Source organism: Poromitra crassiceps (assembly GCF_964638095.1).
Source record: "Poromitra crassiceps genome assembly, chromosome: 5".
Classification (NCBI taxonomy): domain Eukaryota; kingdom Metazoa; phylum Chordata; class Actinopteri; order Beryciformes; family Melamphaidae; genus Poromitra; species Poromitra crassiceps.
Window position 1 is genome coordinate 50,402,483 of NC_139642.1, and position 12,500 is coordinate 50,414,982.

Here is a 12,500-nt window from a genome sequence, read left to right on the forward strand (position 1 = left end):
CTGCCTGAGCTGCGTAGTGGCTTGCGGGTTTGGGCATCGCTTCAGTTTGACCCCGAAAAAAGATCCCTTCCTGAGTTTGTTGACTCCTAAAAGACGAGTATAATCCTCCAACCACTGTCTGCTCCACCACGCAGCCAGCCTGGACTCTGAAGATGTGACCAGCATTTAGCTCGACGTGATGGAACTAAGCAAAGTTTATGGCACATGGGACCGCAGAGTCGTTATTGGCTCTGCATCCGCTGGACCCGTCCAAAGGAAATATGAGCCGACTCGCCCCGGGGGGGGAGGTGTTAAGACTGTGACGTTATGTACTCAAAGTATAGCCTACTCCCTCACATTTGTTGAAATTGACACCCCTTCTTTTAACCAAGTGTATAATTGTACGTGCTCTATACTGTAATTCTGCCCCCCTACTCTCCTAACAAATCTGCTTTTATATTTTACCGGTGGAATCAAAACGTGGAATTAATACCGTGTGAGAGGACCGGAGGAAAAGTGCTCAGCCCCAATCAAAGATGCAATTATACGATCACTTTAAATCAAGCCAGTACTGCGCCTTCTGTTGCCTCAATCACAAGCATCTACCACTTTTTCCACTCATTCTTTTCTGGAATTGCAAACAAATAGATATATATGGACATCAATTCTTATGAAATCTAAGGGTCCGTGAGGATCGGTCTGTCTGTACGGTGCCATGTCACTGCTATGTACTGTCACACTGGTCTGGCTGAGGTGTCACAGCCATTGTGTGTGTGTGTGTGTGTGTGTGTGTGTGTGTGTTTTAAGCACAAGCGTGCGTCGAGGTTTCTGTAGGTCGGCCTGCGTCTGTGTTGAGACAGCTGTCACTGTGTCAGTAGACCACACATTCAGGGCCTGCTGCTGCTGCTGCTGCTGCACAACATGAGTCCTGGAAACTCCTCGCCAACACACATCCAATGGACTGACCCCATTTCAGAAATAGAATAAAACACGCACCCATTGATGGTTGCTGAGCCTATATATTGAACATAATGAACGTCACATGCCGACTGTAGGTTTTTAATAGTCAACCTTCACCTGAAGTGTTGTGCGAAGGAGAACCGGTGCGTCGTCTTCCAGAGTCGATAGGGTGCCAGTGTACGTTGCACTTATCACGCAGAGTCCAAACACATCATCGCTGAAGTCCTGCCATGCAATGGCCTTTGGACAATTACAGGGTTTCTCGTTGTAATCAGGACCTTTAGGTTTCACACTTAAACAGATGATTATCCGCCCCTCTGTGTCGGTCGGTGTATCGAAATGAAATGAAAAGGTGAACGAGGGGAAATTGCCAGAGAGACTGATTCTATGTTTGCTTCTCATTTTTCAGAAGCCTTGTGTCTCAACTCTCTCTCTATCTGTTCCCTTAGGGGCCATGAACTGCACACGCAGCCTTTGGTCAGCAGCAGTGCAGAGCACATGTATGAACTATTCTATACCATTATGTATGTTACATAGTAATCATTTATGATGTTTGTAATGTCATCAGGGTAAATCTATGTACATACATTATATCCCACTCAGTGGCTGTACTGTCCCACTCTCAATGGTACTTCATGGTACTTAACAGTATGAGTGTTTCAGTCGGTGTCTGGTACTGGCATGAGAGCAATTTGTGAAGCTATATGAGAGGAACAAAATAAAATGTGAAATATTTAACCCGTTTGCAGTGGCACTGTGTTTGTTCCATATATTATACCTATACTATATGTTATTGTTTTTTCTGTCACATTGCAGTGAGTGGGTGAGGTTGAATGACCAGGTGAATGTGAAGACATATTATTGACACAGAGGAGGAGGAGTGTTGGTCACATGTTTAGTTTGTAGAGGTCAATGTTACTCAGGGTATGAATGTGTTGGTCACATGTTTAGTTTGTAGAGGTCAAAGGTTACTCGGCGTATGAATGTGTGCATAAAGGATACAGCAGTTTCTAAACATGTTCAAGGCTAACAGGCGACTCGCTGCTTTACAAGACGGTGACTTGTTCAAACCCCTGAAGCAGAGCAACAAGTTGAACTTGGTGTGTCAGACATCAGTATGACTTAGTAGAGTTTGGGTGATGTCATTTATCATTGAGAGTCATTGAGATTGGGATCTTTGTCCTAAGATAAGGATCTGAAGAACCTGCATACAACACACAGGTCATAAAACGGATTAAAATAATAATTCACATTTGTTTTTTTTATTTATCCAGATTCCCCCCATTTCCTCCCAATTGTAACGTCAATTGGCCAATTCCCCCTACTCTCCCCTCTCTCTGTGGAGAGCCATAGAATAGTAGATGCTTCCTCCGATACATGTGGCAGCCGCTTCTTTTCACCTGACAGCGAGGGGTTTCACTGCCAGTACATAGCATGTGGGAGGATCACGCTATGCCCCCCAGTTCCCCTCCCCTTGAACTAGTCTCAGCTCCCAGACAACTAAAGAGCACCAGGCCACCAGCACCGCCAGCAGCGCGGATATAGAGACTGGAACTGAGTCTACCCCTCAACAGGTGCCCCGACCGACCAGAGGAGGCGCTAGTGCTGCGACCAGGACACACATCTAAAATCCGACATGACCTGCATACACATGCCTGTGGACGCCCGACCCGACCAAGCCGGAAGTAACAAAATATTCACAATGTTTAGTAATGCATTTAAAAGTGACTTCAAAGATTCTGCCGCATCAGTTTTGCTGGCACCAGGACTTCTAACTGAACTAGATCAGATGATTATAATTGCCTATAATAGGCTTTCCTCCCTATTCATAGGTATGTGTCTACACCACAGACTAAAACAATGGGCAGAGAATGACAGTTAGGTATCTTGTACTTGTTTAGAAGCGTTAATGATAGGTTAGGCAGCTAAAAGAGAGTTTGTGTTGTTGCCGGGCAGACAGATGAGTCTGTCTAGCCTCAGTGGATGAGCTAGGCGTGCCAAGTGGCTCCTCCACTCTCCACTGATATTTTAGCAGGAAACCTCATTGTTCTTCTGTCTTCCCCAAGGCAGCCATCTTGGGAAATGTCCAGCACATTGTGTCCATTCTGGATGTCTGTGATGGTTTTAGCAATGTGTGTGTGTGTGTGCGTGGGCGTGCGCGTGCGTGCGTGTGTGCGCGTGTGTGTGTGTGTGTGTGTGTGTGTGTGTGTGTGCATGCGTGTGTGTGTGCGTGTGTGTGTGTGTGTGTGTGTGTGTGTGTGTGTTGTTCTTTATAAACACAGTTAATTTTCTGTGATAGGGATCTTGAGGTGTCAATCATGAGACCGACAGAGTGGAAAATGTCTGACACATCCCTCATTCCAGCTGTTGAGATTTCACGGCGAGGTTGTTTGTCTGTCTAGCCATGTGGAAATGTCCTCTCCATTATGGCAGTCTGCTCTGCTCAAGGGCAAGGCCGATACCAAATGTGTCTGCCAGGGATATAAAAGAGAAATATTCCACTTCAGTAAACAGGAGTTTTGAGAAAGCAAATTTATGAGAGTGTTTACGTAACCGTATGTAAAAGTAAAAACACACCAATTCCTGACTATGAAACCAATAATCTATGCCATTAAATATGCATCTTGGCACAGTATTTTATCATCACAGCTTGATCATAGCCAACCAGACAGATTGGTTTTGGTCCAATAGAGCAGTGATTCCCAACCCGGGGTGCGTGTAGGTTTTAGGGGTACTCGAGCAGCTTGCACATGGAAAGATTGAGGATTACAATTGTTCCTTAAATGATGGCTCAAACGTCCAGTTGCTGGGTCTATTGTTTTGTTTGCTGATGACACCAGTATATATTGTTCTGGGAAACATCTGGAACAGCTCTTGATTGCAGTGGGAAGAGAGTTAAAAGTCCTTAAAAGCTGGTTCGATGTGAATAAATTATCTTTAAATCTGAGCAAAACAAAATTCATACTCTTTGGTAACCGCAAAATAAATTGTGAAGTCAAGTTAAAAATGAATGATGTTGAGATTGAACGTGTTTTTGAAAATAAATTCCTAGGTGTGATTATTGATGATAAACTCAATTGGAAAGCACACATCAATAATATTAAATCCAAACTGGCCAAAACTACTGCAATCCTTTACAAGACAAAATAACTTTTAAACCAAAAATCATCTTATTTATTGTACTGCTCACTCATAGTTCCATACATCAACTACTGTGTGGAAGTTTGGGGGAACACCTACAAAACAAATATTGATCCAATTATCAAGCTACAAAAGGGAGCCATCCGAATTGTCAACCATTCAAAATACTGCAACCCAACAAACCCACTCTTTATTAAATTAAATACCCTTAAATTTGAAGATCTAGTTGAGCTCAGAACCTCCATTATACTATACAAGGCACATAATAACCTTCTTCCCATCTGCATTCAGAAATTGTTTTCACCCCGAGTCAGCCGGTACGAACTAAGGGGAACCTGCATGTTCAAACAAATGAGAGTAAGAACAAACTTTAAAAGTAGATGCATCTCTGTCAAAGGTGTACAACTATGGAATAGTCTCTGCGATGAGTTAAAATTGTGCAATTCTATATGTAAATTCAAAAAAATGTTTAAACTAAGAGCACTTAACAAATACAAAACCCTAGTACAATCAAGTACTTAAAAGCTATCATTAGGGCTTTTACGATCTACTGCAAACTTTCCTTCTCGTTGTTAACTGATTCTTGCAACTATCTTATTTTTTGTTTTTGATTTTTGATGTAATGAAATGTAAAAAAGGGTAGGCATTCATAAGCTGCGGCTTCAGCCTACACCTTTTCGGTCTCCTATAAAGGCACATTATTACTGTAATGCATTTATGTGAAACTGACAAATTGACCGAAATAAATTATTTACTTTACTTTACTTTACTTTACTATTGAGGGGGGTACTATTGACTTGTCAAAACAGCTCAAGGGGTACACACGACAAAAAAGGTAAAGGAAGCACTGCAATAGAGCACTATTTCTTCCCCCTAAGTGAAGCTGAAGGTACAATATCTTTCTCTTTCCTGTCTATGGATTCTGGGAAGTGGGAACAATACGTTTTGCATAAGTGCGTAAGTGCAAATACATAAGACTGCAGTTTGAGAAACCTTGACCTGAATAATAGGAAACTAGGGGTGGGCCAAAATAGATGAAGTCACATAGATGGTAACTGTTTCACTCTTGACATGTTGGACGGATGGTTTATTTTGATTGCCACAGCATGTCAAGTATATTTACAATTTACTATTACTATGATACTAGATTTTTCTTTCAAAGTTTGTTTAATCCCACCAATTTTAGAAAAGTTGTAGAAAGCTGTAGCTAAATATGCCCCATTAAAGTTTAATTATTCATCTAAAATATCTCATCAGACATTTGCATTTTTTTTTCTTGAAATTGAGAAGCATTCACCCTCAAAAAACACTTTTCCATTAAGATAGCGGAGAAACATATTCTAAGCCTATCCACAGTACGCAGTAGCGGAGCGTACACCGGGGCAGAGGGTGCGCCCGCCCTGGGGCCCACTCGTCAGGGGGGCCCATAATTTTTTTTTTTTTTTGCAGGCCAGGCCACCGGGCCCGGCTGGCAACCTGTGTTTTTCATTTTCTTCTTCAGAACAAGCTTGTCTGTAAAGTGGCTTCACTGTAGGCTTTCTTGGACATAATATTACTTGGCTCAATGAGTGACAAATTGTGTTTTCGGATATAGGGGCTATCAGCTATTTTACAGTTGTGCCTTAAAATGACTTTATTTAATAAAGTCAGTGGTGTGAGTGTGAGAGGAATTCAATCAATAGACAATAACATTGGTGTGTTTAAAATTAGATATTCCACTAAATATGGCTAAAACCAATTCAAACATGCAAAAAAGGCACATTTTTCTTCGCCCCCTCTGGGCTGATAGGGTCGCTCCGCCCCTGACAGTACGGCTTAATTCGTAGGCATGGCTCGTCCTTGTAGTCCTCATGGATGTGTGAGGTGATTCTGAGAAATGGGTGACCCAGTCGACTGCAGCCTTCAAGAACACTAAAGATTCACTTGAACTTTTCTCCCTCCTGAACGCCCGCTCCGCTTCCTTACATAACTTCTGCGAATCATTTCGGTAATGACTGAACTCTGACTCCACATGAAAGAGTAGGTTTGTAATCAGTTTTGATGGCTTAAAGTTGGCAAAGGATTTCTCCAGCACCCCTCAGATAATTGCCAGCGTAATAATGACCAGAGCTCAGCCCTTAGGGGGCAGGATTATAGAGCGACATTAACAACGTATGTCAGGTCTGTACGTTGCGGGGAGCAGTGTTGGGGGTAACTCATTACAAAAGTAATATATTACATGTAATATATTACTTTTAGCAGTAACTCAGTAATATAACTTATTACTCAGGATTTCAGTAATATTATACCAGTTACTTTGTCAAGTAACACAAGTTATAAATTGAGTTAAAAAAAAAAATTAATCAAAGCAAATAAAGATACAATCATTTCCTAATCAAATTGTGTGTTTTTATGCAAATAACCACTATAGATGAGAATAACAAAGGAAAAAGATAACATTTAGAATTTTGGACGGTTTACACCGACTTCAGACGGTATAAATAATTTTTTCGGGATGGTTCCGGGGTGGCGATGTCATTCTACTACTGCAGTTATTTTGGTGAAAGTAATCCAAAAGTAGTGTAATAAGTAACAAGTTACTCTACACAGACAGTAATATTGTAAAGTAACCTATTACTCTCAAATGAAAGTAACTAGTAATATGTAGTTTATTACATTATGAAAGTAACTTGCCCAACACTGGGCGGGAGTGGTCCAAACCAGGAGACTGTGGTCCACTTTGTACATTTTGTCTGTCGGCTTAACTGTTGCCCAAGTATTTGTAATGCCATGCAATGTGTCTGGGGCCCTGATTAAAAGACACCCACACACAGATTTACCAGCGACTGAGTACGCGATATTATTCTCGACAGAAATCTGCTTTCAAAGTATGTTTAAGACCCGAGGCTCTGCAGATCTCGCCCTCTCTACTCTCGTAACACTCCTGTAACAAACCCTAATTACTTCAGTACATTTTTCTCACATTAGCCTATGTTCAAAGGACTATAAGCAGCGAGAGCTAGAGCGATTATGACACACAGGTTTGAGCGAGCGAGAGTGAGGTGAGACTCGGAGAGTAGCCGTCACCACCAGAGCCAGACTGACGTCAATGTCACTTCTCACAGACTGTCATGGAAGCATTCCGGACTAATGTCACCAAAAATGATCTTAACCAGTCCGGTGGCAGCAGTGGTGGCCTGCTAGCTACAGTAAGGGGGTCGCGGGCCGGATTATGTTTTAATAAGTTTATATAACACCCCAGCTCCCCTCCCCCACCCCACCCCACCCCCAGGTCCAGTCTCGTTATTACGGAGAGCTAATTGAGCCATTCTGTCCCGGGGTCAGCAGGGCCTCCCTGAACAGCTTGATGTTTCACTATAAAGAGGCCCATCTCTGACTCTACAACATCTGTCCTGTCGTCTGTGGAACATGTGTCTCTGCTTTGCTTCAGGCAAAGTGTTTGGATGTGTACATGTCTATGTTCATCATCGTGCACACACACGCATGTAGCACATGTACTTTATGTATGTTGTGTGTGTGTGCATGTCTATGTTCATCATCGTGCACACACACGCATGTAGCACATGTGCTTTATGTATGTTGTGTGTGTAGGAGTGCATTTATGTGCTATATGAAAGCACTCGAATGCATGCACTGTAGCCCTACTTGACTGGTTCTTTCAGTTTGCCCATACATTCACACACGTGCATGTGTCGTGCATGCGCACACACACACACACACACACACACACGCGCGCGCACGCACACGCACACACACACACACACACACACACACACACACACACACGCACACACACGCACCAGCACGTGTGTCCTTGTCACATGTGTCCTTTATAATGGTGTCTACCCTTTGTACGTCATTTCCCCGTGTGTTTATGGTACTGAGTGTCCAGCTGAAATGGCACTTTGCCATGTTTTAGCTAGAATGAGATGACGGAACTGTTTGTTCTATGTGTGCCTTATCTCTGCTCAACCATAGAAACTCTTCTCCATTCATTGATCTTTGTTAATGATTGACTTGAGCTATGTCACAATATCACATAGGTAATGGTAGTAATAAACAAACATTTTGGTTTTATGATGGCTATTCTGGTGCTCAGAGAGACCCAAGACCAGAGGCTTTTTTTTATATCGAGTACATCTGCTGTTGACGGAGCTCCTCAAGTTGCGTATAGCCTTCTTCTGCACTGGGTTTCGGTGTTTGGTGCCAAATTGTATCTGGGGCATGAGACGTGCTCTCGCCTTGACTCTGTAACTGATATCTGGGCTGAAACCAGAGCACCTGAGTAGAGGCTTGAGGGACTAATTCAATAAGGTTTGGATTTCCGAAAGGGGCCGCCTTTTGAAATCCCCCTTTTTTTTTGCCACAATAAATCATACTTCCTGGTGTGCATCCAACTGTACCTCTGATGTCATACACGCCATGTGTGATTGGCCGACAGCTGCGGCCCACTTGGCCGAGGGCATCTGATTGGCCTACAGGGACACTGTTCGTGTTGAGATAGCTGGGTGTAGTGACCTAACATATGTGATTATTTTCCTTTCATTTTTTTCTTCTTTCTTCCTCTGTTCTACTTGGCTCTTGTTTATAATCCCTCACCCTGGGCTTCGCTCTCTCTCTTTCTCTCTCTCCCTCTCTCCCTCTCTCTCTCCCTCTCTCTCTCTCTCTCTCTCTCTCTCTCTCTCTCTCTCCCTCTCTCTCTGTTGCTTGCACCCTCTATCACTTGCTCTCTCTTTATCAGTTTATTTTGTTGGCGTTCCCTCATTCTCTGTTTGATTGCTGTCAGCCTGTGGTGCTTTGATCTCTCATATGGGACAGATAAGAGTTTGCTCTGTGTGTGTGTATGTGTGTGTGTGTGTGTGTGTGTGTGTGTGTGTGTGTGTGCGCGCTCGTGTGTGTGTGTGTGTGTGTGTGTGTGTGTGTGTGTGCGCGCGCTCGTGTGTGTGTGTGTGTGTGTGTACATGCGTGCGTGTGTGTGTGTGTGTGTACACTTGTACCCATATGCATACACACGTGTTTATGCACTCTTTTTACCTGGCCTTGATGCCGTCCTATCGATTCCGCTGTTTGCACTAAGGATTCAATAACCTTCCGTTTGATTGGTTTACACGGGACAAAAGCCCCTCAGTTCATGTGGTGACTCACAGGTGTTATTATTGATCGCTCACCCTGACTGAGCGTTTGCAGGAAAACCTGCCAAACATTTTGCCCGGCAACCCTAGCAGCTAATCTCTCCGCTCAACTCCGGGGAAAGAGAGATAATCTCAAATGACGTTTGCAACAAAGTGCAATTTTATTCAGCAAGTAAACAATGAGTGATGAAATCAGTGCACAGTGTCAGTGGTCACTGATAATGTTGTCGTTAGAAGCGGATTATTTACCCACCCCCTGTGACTCATTAGTGGCCTGACCAGCTGAATAAGACCAACGGACCAGATTGTTCCTTTGTTGCAGCAATAAACACAGATAATCGTGTTCAACACACAGATTGACTCAGCTTGTGGTTCAAAGATATATCTTTGCAGTTGGAGCTTGAAATCTCATGGAAGAACTCGTAAAAAATTATATCGGGGGTAAAGGGAATAACTTTTCCTCCTTCCAGTCGTCTTCACATCCTCCATTTTTCTTCTTGCAATGACGCACTTCAGATATACAATTTACAAAAACTGGACGCTTGTAACCGGTCAGCACTTGAATGCGGTCATTTGTTTAAACCGGTTTTGAAATGAGCAAGTGGGTCAGCGTGTTGAAGTGACTGCCTTCCCTGTCCTTGGCACTGGACCAAGCCAGGCTGTCCCGTCTCCGGGACGATCGAGGCGATCCGTCCCAGCTGGGAACAGAACCGCTCGCGGCTGCAGGGACTCTCTGTTCTCCTCTCGGCTCCGGTGGTCATAGTGACAGACCTACAAAATCTTTCTTTTTTTCGCAGTGCAAGCGCACACCAAGCCAGCTGTTGGCAGTTATGGGCCTTGTTACGCAAGCGCCTGCCTCTCTCTCCCTATGCGGCCCCGGCTCCTCGCGTCACGCCACGCTGTGCAAAAAGCTCTTTATCGCTAACTGAGATAACACCTGCAGAAGCGTTCCACTTCCCTCCATCTGCACAATGGAACAAGTTCACAGCCCCTCTGTGCCTGCCGAGCCGACGAGCTGGAAAACTACAGGATTCAACTTGTAGCTTTTACGCAAGTCGTCCTGCGTTTTCTTCTTTTCTCCACATGCATGTTGCTTTTGGTTCTTGGGCGATCTTGCACACTGTCTCTCTGCCTCATTGTCCTTGGTGCTTGATCTCTCTGTAGTCTCTCTCTCTCTTTTGTTTCTTTACGCCCTCTCACTCCCTTCGCCCCCCCCCCCCCCCCCATCCCCCCGGCCTGATCTCTTTCTATCGCTGCCCTTTATCCCACTTCTGAATATCTGCATTCAGTTTCTCAATCGAAAAACACAAACAATGACTGATTCTTCTGTCCAGCAGAATGACCTCTAAGGCAGGTCTCCTCCTCTCACTGCCCCTCCCCATCCCAGTCCCTCTGACTCTTTTGTTCGTTCTCCGTCTCTCATTCTCACAATACTTGCCTTTTCAAGATTACATAATGAATCTACAGCAATGATATGAATTCCATTTTCCTCATGTCTGTTTTTTTCCTGTTCTTTTCCACTTTTCCTTTTTAGCTGCAACCAGCAGGTCGCTCTGTCGGTTGGTTGGTTGGTTGGTTGGTTGGATGGTTGATTGGTTGGTTGGTTGGTTGGTTGGTTGGTTGGTTGGTTGGTTGGTAGGTTGGTTGATTGGTTGGTTGGCTGGCTGCGTGGTCGGTCGGTCGGTCGGTCAGTGATCGGTCCACAAAAAGTTGGTGGTCACAGTTAGGAGGCTGAAATTTGGCATGGAGGTCAAGTGTGTGTGTGTGTGTGTGTGTGTGTGTGTGTGTGTGTGTGTGTGTGTGTGTGTGTGTGTGTGTGTGTGTGTGTGTGTGTGTGTGTGTGTAAAGGTGTGTGCTTGTGTCCATGCCAATAACTAAAAGGGGGGGGGGGGGCAATTTTGAAATGCAGGGTAGCAGAGGCAGAGTAGGGTGGGCTGCCCCTGCCATCCTGCATTTGGAAATTTGCATAATATGTAGTCGCAGCGATCGACCAAATCAGCGGGATGTTTACATTTACTTCCGGGTACCCCTGAGGTCCACACATTATAATGGCGGTGGACGGCACAAACTGACGTGTTGAAGACAAAAACAGACAAAGAAGACAAAAATGGTTCGTCCGTATTGTGTTGTTGTTTAATATCATTCATAACACTTTCACTAACGTTAGTGGAGACCAGACTAGCTAATTTACCTGTTGGACCAGACCAGAGTAGACTTGAAGCTAAATTAAATTAACGTGGCGTCAGTAGCTCTTTCTCGCCGAGAAGAGCCTGGTGACGCGAGGTTAGTAGCTCTGTCTGTAACGTTAACAAGTCTGCAAAAAAACAGCGAGTTTGACAGACAAACAAACGTTATTAGCTAGCTAACACTACATAAAACAAACACAGAAGAAAGGCTAGATACGTCGGACAAGCATGTTTACCAACCGTTTAACCATTTAAATTGAAAGTAGTCGGCCGAAAACAGCAAGAGGGTTTGACAGCATTTATTTGACAACACGCACATTTAAACCTGCCGCCTTCCCCAAGTGGTACCCGGAAGTAAATTTGTTTACATGGTGACGTCACGGTGATTTGGTCTATAGCTTTGTTTTCTTTGTCCTTTCTCGTCACTATCGTCTGTGTCGCTACCAGAAACTAATAGGACCTTTGCCAATACACCCTCCACACAGACACACACACACACACACACACACACACACACACGCACACACGCACACACACACATGCACACACACGCACACACACACACCCACACGCATGAAAACACACACACACACACACACACACACACACACACACACACACACACACCTCTAGCCTTTTATTCCCGGCAGTGAGCTCACACAGAGACTGTGTTTATCCACTGAGGTCAAAAGCAGAGCTGAACTCCATGATGGATCAGTGGGCGACAGAGTGAAGCCTCAGCTTCAGTCAGTGTGCGTTGTGTTGCACAGCAGGGAGAGCGCTCCAGAGACAGACGACGTGATTGGCCTAAGCAGCAGTTGTCACGGCGATCATCATCGTTGCCTCTTTAACCAGGGGGAAGTAAATGCCTCCAATTTGAGTGTTTAATTTGCGGAAGCCATTACTGTGATCCACAAAGACGCAGCAGCCCTAACTAGAAACGAACGACCCGCCGTGACCCTGCGACCTCAGAACCCTAGCGAGCTTTGAAACCTGAGAGCGCGGCCCTGACCTCTGACCCGCCAGCCTCCTACCTCCTACGGTAAGAGGAGCCCCCCGTCGTTCCCCTTCGGACAGGATGTGACCTGTGAGGAGAGCTCCA

At 44.5% G+C, this 12,500-nt stretch overlaps 1 protein-coding gene across 1 annotated transcript in view; it reads left to right on the top strand.

The window, feature by feature from the left end:
* Window positions 1-1,648, top strand: part of rhoub (ras homolog family member Ub) — a 7,582-nt gene extending 5,934 nt beyond the window's left edge. The window contains exon 3 of the mRNA XM_083637070.1: window positions 1-1,648. This exon is cut by the window's left edge and continues 638 nt beyond it. The gene's annotated coding sequence lies outside the window, so the exon portion shown is untranslated.
* Window positions 1,649-12,500: the final 10,852 nt, after the last annotated feature.